Genomic DNA, 10,332 nt, shown 5'->3' with positions numbered 1-10,332 from the left:
ATGGATATTTATTTTAATTGTATTCTGAGACCACTGCTTTGGTGAATAAATACATTTTTGAGAATGCATCTACTGTACTTATTTCATTATTAATTTGTAATCTTCGGCGTTTACTTTGAAAACTATTTCATTATGAAAAGAAACCCCTGGTCTCGAGACATGCCAGTTTCTGACTCCTTTAAGCTAGGGGTGCTTCTGGGGTTCGGGTGGGCTGCTGGCCCTTGATAACAGTCAAGCAAAGCTCGGTGGTCTTGGGTTCGCTCGTCCCAGCCTCTCATCTTGTCCAGCGCCTTCTCTAGAGAGTGTTGGCTTCTCGCCCGAACCTCTGTGGGATTCTGCGACATCAAACCCGGGCTGAGCAAAGTTTGCATTATTTATCACCTGCAAAGTTTTCAAACGTTCTCTTCTTCTGTGTTTCAAAGTTTGTCAACTTCTCATGACATCACACCTTCTATTTATACAGAGAATCTAGTGATATCGGGGAATGCTCAGCACAAGGGCTTAATTTGAGGCCCCATCAGTCAAGATGTTTTTAAATCTTTGCCTCAGAGTGGGTTTTGCAGGACTGTTCTCAGTACAGCTGCAGTTTGCAAAGTCTGCAACGTGTTGACGAATACCCAATGATGTTGAGAGAGCGCACATCAAATAAAATATAGAAGTGCACCATATTTACAAGCACGTTGCACCAGTTTAGTTAAAGGAACATATAAGAGTGTCGAATTTATAGAGTGCATACATATAAGAGTGCTTAATTAATATAGAGTGCATATATCAGTGTGAAAAGCTAATGTAGTAATGTTTAGAGATATTAGAATGATATTAAATTCCATGTTATGTGGCTGTTGCAGAGGAGAATGTAATGCTGCCAAACGTACAAATGTGTAGGCCTCATGGCAGTTCACTGAGAAAGAAAACGTGCCTTTACAATTTCACATGAGATGGATTACTGTTGTTATAATTCAAAGTATTCTTGATCATAGACTGAAAATATATGTTTTATAGAAGTGTTTCCTATAACCAGTGTGTGTAATAAGTTAGAATATTGTTTAGGCTGAGAAATAAAGGTTCATAGAGTGCACAGGCCTGTTTCATGTAATACTAGTAGGCCTGGAGAGATCAGGTTGTTTCTTTTGAACTGCATGTGCTAGTTAAAATCAGGTCGTGTTAAGCATAAATTGTGGACAATGCTCGAAGGTTTACGACTTGTGAGATAAGCTGGAGGCCGGAATTTGGGGCCCACTTCATGGGTGTCTGTTTGCAGGTACGAGGGGGTTCCAATCAAGAGAGTGATGAATAGAGCTCTGTTCTGGGAAACAGGCACAGGCCTGGAGGAGGCTTCAGGAATTTCCTGGGGGGTACCGTCTTGCCGGAGAAAAGCCTGGGAAGCAAAGTCAACGCTAACAAGGAGCCCAGAGGAGTATCAGCATGGAAAAAGCCAGAACTGACACCACGTGAGGGGTGTACGTGAGGGGCGTCTCTGAGGGGCGTTTCAACTGTAATTGTGATTTTGTATTAGGGACAGCACCCTTGGGTGGAGTCAGAGCAGATGGCCTGAGAAACCTTAGAGAGCGGATGGGTAGGCAGAGAGGGCATAACTGCGATGCACAGATTTACAAACAAAGACTAAGGGAAAGTGAGTGAATTTCTTTGGAAGTCTCCACGGCTGACACCTTTTTAGGTTAAGATCCTGCTAAGTATCAATCAATCAATCAAAGACATTTATAGAGCGCACTACTTACCCGTAGGGTCTCAAGGCGCTTGGGGGGGGGGGGTGGGTGCCGTTACTGCTCGAACAGCCAGGTCTTCAGCTTCTTCCTGAAGGAGAGGTGGTCTTGGGTCAGGCGCAGGTCGGTCGGGAGGGAGTTCCAGGACTTGGCGGCCAGGTAGGAGAAGGACCTTCCTCCTGTTGTCGCTCTTCGGATGCGGGGGACGGCGGCGAGGGCGTGGCTGGCTGATCGGAGGTGGCGTTTCGGAGCGTAGAAGTTGATTCGGTTGTTGAGGTAGCTCGGGCCTTGATCGTGTAGGGCTTTGTGTGCGTGGGAGAGGAGATGGAAGGTGATTCTTTTGTTGACGGGGAGCCAGTGCAGGTCTCTCAGATGTCCGGAGATGTGGCTGTTGCGTGGGATGTCGAGGAAGAGTCTGGCTGAGGCGTTCTGGATCCGCTGGAGTCTCTTCAGGAGCTTGGCGGTGGTACCGGCGTAGAGGGCGTTGCCGTAGTCCAGTCGGCTGGTGACGAGGGCCTGGGTGACGGTCTTCCTGGTCTCGGTGGGGATCCACCAGAAGATCTTCCGTAGCATGCGCAGGATGTTGAAGCACGACGAGGAGACGGCGTTGACTTGTCTGGTCATGGAGAGGGAGGAGTCCAGGATGAAGCCCAGGTTGCGTGCGTGGTCTGTCGGTTTGGGTGCGGTGCCCAGGGCGGGGGGCCACCAGGAGTCGTCCCAGGCGGAGGGCGAGGAGCCCAGGATGAGGACCTCCGTCTTGTCTGAGTTCAGTTTCAGGCGGCTGGTCGTCATCCACTCGGCTACATCTTTCATCCCTTCGTGCAGATTGGCTCTGGCGGCGGCGGGGTCGTTGGTCAGGGAGAGGATCAGCTGGGTGTCGTCGGCGTAGGGATGTCACTTAGTCTAGTGTAGGGACAGTCTAATCTGGATTTTTCCTTCCTTTTGTAAATGACGCTCAAGTTACAACTTGTGTCTATTCTTGCAAACTTGCTGATCTTTGAATTAGTCTTGGTGATATTCTTCTGTCGCCTAAGAGCATTTAGAGAATTCAGGTTCGTATTGATGCCAGTGTATCTTTTTAACCTTATATTGAGATGTTTGTATCTCCAGTTATCTTTGGCTTTATAATAAAACTTTAAAACTTATTCGTGGTAAGTGGTTCTTCAGAGTTGTGTAAATTCTTGAGCTGATTAACCTAGTAGTGGATTGCTTTTTACTCTATGGCAGGTAACAAAGGTTCAGTCGACCTGAGTGGGATCTAGATCTATAGTGATCTGATAAGAGATCAAAAATCCCGCCGTAACAATATCATTTTTTTTAGGCAAAGGTAGAACCTCTGTGGCCTCATTTATGAGAAATGACGTATCGCTGCGTGAAAGCCTCAATGCGTCACTTCTCAGTGCGCACTCCTTGAGACATTCCTGATGCGTCATATTTAATGTATGACGCATCATTTCGCAAGGAGTTACATATACGTCGGTATTTCTGACGTATTTGTAAGCGCAAAAGTGACGCATTGCTGGAGTGTGTTACAAAAGTGACCCAACTCCAGCAATGCTTCCTTTCACATAGGATGTGAAAGGGCCTGCGTCAGTCTTATGCCTGCTGTGAGGCAGGCGTAAGATTTTGACGCATTTGAGTCCTAAAAGTGACGCAGTGAAATCTCATAGATTTCACTGCGTCACTTCTACGACCCTTCCTTGCTTCAATACGCCCCCCTTACATACATTATACCTGGCGCAGGTATTATGTGGCGCAGGGGTTTACAAAGTGACGCATCTACCTAGATGCGTCACTTTGTAAATATGGCGCAACAAGGCGCATATTTTACTCCACTGGTGCGTCACATAAAGTGACACACGGGTGGCGTAAAAGTGACGCACAGACTCATAAATGAGGCCCCTGGTGCTTATGCAATGCAGGTGTTTAGACAGACTAGCGGAAGCAAAACTATTGTGAGACAAAATATCAAGGCAAGAATATCAAGAAGGTACGTTTCTATAGGTGAGTAAAGTATTTCTATATATAACTCCACATATATGCAACTTGATGATATATACATCTCCACGGTACGTGGATCCACAGTTAAGAATAGCAAATTTATGCTTACCTATTTGCACCTACCTTCTCTATATTTAGTTCCTCAATATTTTTGACGCAATATTCTGTCCACACGATATCTGTGTTTCCGATATTCTCTCCGTGATCCGGAATGCCATATTCCTTTCCGCCAATACGACTTTGTTCGTCCAGGACCTGTGGGAGTTTGTGGGGCTCAGTGGCCTAATGCATAGGGCCCGATTCAGACTTCGACGGAGGGGTTACTCCTTCACAGCACTGACGGATATTCCATGTGCCGAAATGTAAATGCCATAGGATATAACGGGATTTATATTTCAGCGGACCAGTTATCTGTCACCATTGTGACGGAATAACCCACCCGCCAAGATCTAAATCAGGCCCTTATTGTGGGAGACGGGCTAACTGATGCACGGAACACAAGCCCATTACACCATGCAGAGAACGGTACGTTTCAGGGGCGTTGTAGGAAGCACACAGGGTAACCACCCAGGAAGGGTGACTGCGGTAAGAATTGGCAAAGTCCAGGCCAATAAGGTACCCTTGTAATGGACCATCCATATGCAGGCTGGGCGTCATGAACCCCCACTTTAGTCCCTACTGTGTGGGGGGAGTCTTCATGGGCCACGTCTGACTGCAACGCTGCAGAAAAAAGCTCACATTTGGCTGAATGGCTGTAAAAATAAAACAAATAGAGTTCAAGGGACGGAGAGAGATAAATGAAGAGATTTGGAGAATAAGAAGGGGCGGGGTGGAACAGGAGAGGAAGAAAGAAAGGTGGGCAGAGGAAGGGAGGGAGGGAGGGTGGGATGAGGGAGGACGGAGGGTGGGAGGAGGGAGGGAGGGAGGGGATGAGGGAGGGAGGGACAAGGGAGGGAGGGAGGGAGCGATGAGGGAGGGAGGGATGAGGGAGGGATGAGGGAGAGAGGGAGGGAGGGATGAGGGAGGGAGGAAGGGAGGGATGCGGGAGCGAGGGATGGATGAGGGAGGGGTGAGGGAGGGGGGAAGAGGTAGGGAGGGATGAGGGAGAGAGGGAGGGAGGGATGAGGGAGGGAGGGAGGGAGGGCGGGATGAGGGTGGGAGGAAGGGAGGTAGGGATGAGGGAGGGAGGGAGCAATGGAGGGAGGGAGGGAAGGAGGAAGGGATGGAGGGAGGGATGAGGGAGGGAGGAAGGGAGGGAGGGATGAGGGAGGGAGGAAGGGAGGGAGGGATGAGGGAGGGAGGGGTGAGGGAGAGAGGGAGGGCGGGATGAGGGAGGGAGGGAGGGAGGGATGAGGGAGGGAAGAAGGGAGGGAGGGATGAGGGAGGGAGGGAGAGAGGGATGGAGGGAGGGATGAGGGAGGGAGGGAGGGAGGAAGGGAAGGATGAGGGAGGGAGGGAGATGTGTGGGTGAACGGATGGTGAAAGACTGAGCGAATGGCAGAGAGGATGGAAAGGTGAGAGCGGGCCCATGGATGCTTGCAATGATCAATTGAGGGATAGAATCATTTATTGATGAATGGATAAGTCAGAGAATGAGTGGGTGAATGGATGGACGGATGCATGCATAGATAGATAATGGATGGGTGAGCAGATGAATAAGTGCAACAGCAAAAGATTGAATGGTGTGTGAAGGAATGAAAGGATGATACATTGAGAGGTGGAATTCTGGATATCAGGGGTTATGTGGATGGGTGGAAGGATGAATGGGAGATTCAAGGGAGTTCTTCTAGGGAGGGCTAGGCTCAAGTGCTTCGGTTGTTTGGGTCATTGGAGGGTTGTTCAGGGTGGGGGGGTACTTTCTGTTTACTCTCTTGTGAGCTGTCTGCTGTCCCTGCTCAGTGTTTACACCCACACTTAAAGTGTTAGAAGTAACACGCACAAGTCCTCGTGCTGGTGGCTGGAAGGCAGCGTCAGCAGAGGGCGTCACACATGGCTTGGGGCCACTTGGCAGCTAGGCGCTAGACAGGGCTTTCCTTGCCCCACCTCTTGCTTCCTCTCTGAGGTGTTGTAGTAACACCTCCTTTCCCTCTCTCTGTATTTAACAAACCCTTGTATGAGAGCTTGAGTCACGGTGCGACCGGCAGGAGGCGCTGTGCTCTACACTCTCCAGCCTGGACCTGCCTGCACACACCATCAAAGCGTGCATGCACACAACATTCTTCAGTCCTTGGTGTAGACCCCGTTCCTTCTCAGGGTCCAGTGCAGTCCTTGGTGTAGACCCCGTTCCTTCTCAGGGTCCAGTGCAGTCCTTGGTGTAGACCACGCTCCTTCTCAGGGGCCGGTGCAGTCCTTGGTGTAGACCCCGTTCATTCTCAGGGGGCAGTGCAGTCCTTCGTGTAGACCCCGTTCCTTCTCAGGGGCCGGTGCAGTCCTTGGTGTAGACCCCGTTCATTCTCAGGTGGCAGTGCAGTCCTTCGTGCAGACCCCCTTCCTTCTCAGGGGCCGGTGGTGTAGACTCCATTCCTCCTCAGGACCAGCGCTGTCCTTGGTGTAGACACCGTTCCTTCTCAGGGACCAATACAGTCCTTGGTGTAGACCCCGTTCCATCTCAGGGGCCATTGCAGTCCTTGGTGTAGACCCCGTTCCTTCTCAGGGGCCAGTGCAGTCCTTGGTGCAGACCCCGTTCCTTCTCAGGGGCCAGTGCAGTCCTTGGAGTAGACCCCATTCCTTCTCAGGGGTCAGTGCAGTCCTTGGTGCAGACCCCGTTCCTTCTCAGGGGCCAGTGCAGTCCTTGGAGTAGACCCCATTCCTTCTTAGGGGCCAGTGCAGTCCTTGGTGTAGACCCCGTTCCGTCTCAGGGGCCAGTGCAGTCCTTCGTCTAGACCCCGTTCCTTCTCAGGGGCTAGTGCAGTCCTTTGTGTAGACCCCGTTTCTTCTCAGTCAATCAATCAATCAGGGCATTTGTAAAGCGCGCTACTCACCCGGAAGGGTCTAAAGGCGCTGGGGGGGGGGGGGGAGGGGTACGTCACTGCTCGAACAGCCAGGTCTTGAGCTGCTTCCTGAAGATGGTCTTTGGTCAGCCGAAGGTGGATGGGGAGGGAGTTCCAAGTCTTGGCTGCCAGGTAGGAGAAGGATCTTCCTCCGGCGGTGGCTCTGTGGATGCGTGGTACGGCGGCGAGGGCGTGGCTGGTCAATCGTAGCTGGCGGGTGGGCGTGTAGAAGGTCGGCGGTTATTGAGGTACTTGGGTCCCAGGTCGTGGAGAGCCTTGTGTGTGTTGGTGAGGAGCCTGAACGTGATTCTCTTGCTGACGGGGAGCCAGTGCAGGTCTCTCAGGTGGCCGGAGATGTGGCTGTGTCGGGGGATGTCCAGGATGGGTCGTGCGGAGGCTTTCTGGATGCGTTGGAGTCTTTTTTGAAGTTTGGCTGTGGTTCCGGTGTAGAGGGTGTTCCCGTAGTCCAGTCTGCTGGTGACGAGTGCCTGGGTGACGGTCTTCCTGGTTTGGGTGGGGATCCATCGGAAGATCTTGCGGAGCATGCGCAGGGTGTTGAAGCACGATGAGGAGACGGCGTTGACTAGTCTGGTCATCAAGAGTTGTTGCGTGCTTATCTAGGATCCTGATCGATACTGTGACCTTATGCCCCTATTCGGCTATAAATCCATTTATTCCCTATATTGGCATAACCGTTCAAGTGCGATATTCAGAAAGTCATCTCTGGCCTCACACAAACAGAGCCACATTCCAGAATAGTTTTCTCTGCCACTTCCTTTGCAACCAATTAGTGCAATGACAGAGCAGAAGTCACTATCTGAGATTCCTAGATTAACACTCCGAGTTCTTCAACAAGATAAAAACTCAGCAAACCTGGAAATCCCCGCTTGCTGTGTTTTGATTAGTGATGGAACTCTAATGAGCAACTGATAGCTATCACTTCCTAGTGACATCTTTAATTGACGTCTTATGTCCAGCAAACTTACGTCAAACATGGCACCTTTCAGATATAAATATTACCAACGTTGCCTTAAGCAATTGCCTGTTGCTGCTGCCCGTTGCCTGTTGCTAGCTGTCTGCAGTACGCTGATGCTGCTGCTGCTGCTGTCCTGAAGCTGCTGATACCATTATCGCTGCTAAAGCGCGAACGATGGTGTGGTGAAACTAGGAGCTGAACAGCCGTCCCTCTGCAAAGAGCCCAGCAGATGCCAGCTGCCCGCGGACGCTGTCCCCCCTCCTCCTCCTCGACGCGCTGAGAAGAGACGCTGTCTTTCTCCTGCTGAGAAATCCAGCTCCAGCGTTTCGGGTCTACCCTTGCGGGTGACTGGGATACCGAGTTTCCCTGAAGGAGATACCAGACCTCCATCATTCTATTCAGAGGTATGGTGTTGACTAAACCCTTGATAGAGAATTCTTGAAGCAAACCTTGGCAAAACCAACTTAACTTAAAGCTACTTACTTACTCCCCTCCCACGTATTAGGCTTAGGTCAGGTACACTGGGGTAGGCGTAGTTAGAAGCACCAGTTGAGTATTTTAGCCTAATGTATATATGACTGTATATATGTTTTATTACTTTTAAACCATTGTATGGCTAAGAAACCATATCAATGCTTTTACAGTATTATTTCGCAATACTTATCTTACTGTACGTACTTTTTATAATAACAAGTCTTGCAATTGTGGCAATACATTTCTCTTGTACGAGAAGAAAGACTGTTCAATAAATCATAACCCTTTATTGACAAACGCCCGTCTCTCTATTCTCTACATATCGTGAAAGTAATCTCCACTAATCTGACTGAGTAAAATACCTGTCTATTGTTTCACACGACCCTAGAGATTGACTCTTGATCTGAGGAGCAAAGTTGTCATGTTGCACGGTTGTTGGAAAACTGAATCCCTTCTTGTCTGTGCCAGGGAAGCTGATCACTTCCTATGCAGAGAAGAAAGTTTCGAGTGACCTCTGAGCTAGTTGGTAACAAACCCAATTAAATTTAGCATAGTCAGTAGAGGCCTGGAAGATCCGCACTTCTACGTCGATACTACTGTTTATGTTATTCCAATGCGCAGGGCCTAGTGGGAAACTAGGAACTACACTACAGAGGGAGGAGTCCAGGATGAAGCCCAGGTTGCATGCGTGGTCCGTTGGCTTGGGAGTAGCGCCCAGGGCAGGGTGCCACCAGGAATCATCCCAGGAGGAGGGTGATGATCCCACGGATGAGGGCTTCCGTCTTGTCTGAGTTCAGTTTCAGGCGGCTGTTCCTTATCCACTCAGCGACGTCTTTCATCCCTTCGTGTAGGCTGGCTCTGGCTCTGGCGTTGGTGGAGGAGAGGATCAGCTGGGTATCGTCGACGTAGGTGATGATGTTGAGGTTGTGTTGGCGTGCGATGTCTGCGAGGGGGCTCATGTAGACGTTGAAGAGGGTTGGTCTGAGTGATGATCCTTGTGGTATGCCGCAGATGACTTCGGTGGCCTCCGATCTGAACGGGGGAGGCGGACTCTCTGGGTTCTTCCGGCGAGGAACGAGAGGATCCACTCCAGTGCCTTCTCTTGGATTTCGATGTTGCTAAGCCGCTGCACCAGGGTGCGGTGGCAGACAGTGTTGAACGCTGCAGAGAGGTCCAGGAGGATGAGGGCCGCTGTTTCCCCGTTGTCGAGCAGGGATCTGATGTGATCGGTGGCTGCGATCAGGGCAGTCTCGGTGCTGTGGTTGGCTCGAAAACCGGACTGCGAGGGGTCAAGGGATCCGTTCGTCTCGAGGAAGGCGGCGAGCTGTCTGTTGACGGTCTTCTCGAGGACTTTGGAAGGAAAAGGGAGGAGCGAGATGGAGTGGAAGTTCATGAGGTCGCTGGGGTCCGCTGTTGGTTTTTTCAGGAGGGCGCTGAGCTCGGCATGCTTCCAGCTCTCCGGGAAGGTGGCAGTGTGGAAGGAGGTGTTGATGATGTCTCGGAGTTGGGGTGCGATGATGGAGTCGGCCTTGTTGAAGACGTGGAGGGGGCAGGGGTCGGTTGGGGATCCGAAGTGGATGGTGTTCATTGTGCGGGTGGTGTCTTCGGTGCTGACCGGGGTCCAGTTGCAGAGGGTGGTGGTGGCGGGCGTTGGTTCGGTGGTTGGGTGCGTGGTCTGTGCGCCGAAGCTGTTGTGTATGTCAGTGATCTTGCGGTGGAAGAACGAGGCGAGTGAGTTGCAGAGGTCTTGCGATGGGGTGATGTCGTTGTTTCCGGCGTTGGGGTTGGAGAACTCTTTGACGATGCTGAAGAGTTCCTTGCTGTTGTGGGCGTTGTTGTCCAGACGTTCTTTGAGTGCTGTCTTCTTGGTGGCACGGATCAGCTGGTGGTGCTTGCGGGTGGCGTGCTTGAGGGCGGTCTCAGGGGCCTTCGAGTAGACCCCACTCCCTCTCAGTAGCCAGTGCAGTCCTTGTTGTAGACCCCGTTCCTTCTCAGGGGCCACTGCAGTCCGTGGTGCAGACCCCGTTCCTTCCATCTCAGGGGCCAGTGCAGTCACCCTGTGTGCCAGCCTGGAAGGAAAACATTAGGCATGTAACAGCAGGCATTAAAACTCTAGCATATTATGATGCATATTTGTATTAGCACCAATCATGTGGACCAATGCTGT

This window comes from Lissotriton vulgaris (assembly GCF_964263255.1).
Source record: "Lissotriton vulgaris chromosome 7 unlocalized genomic scaffold, aLisVul1.2 SUPER_7_unloc_1, whole genome shotgun sequence".
In the NCBI taxonomy this organism is placed as follows: Eukaryota; Metazoa; Chordata; class Amphibia; order Caudata; family Salamandridae; genus Lissotriton; species Lissotriton vulgaris.
This window is presented reverse-complemented; position numbering follows the sequence as displayed.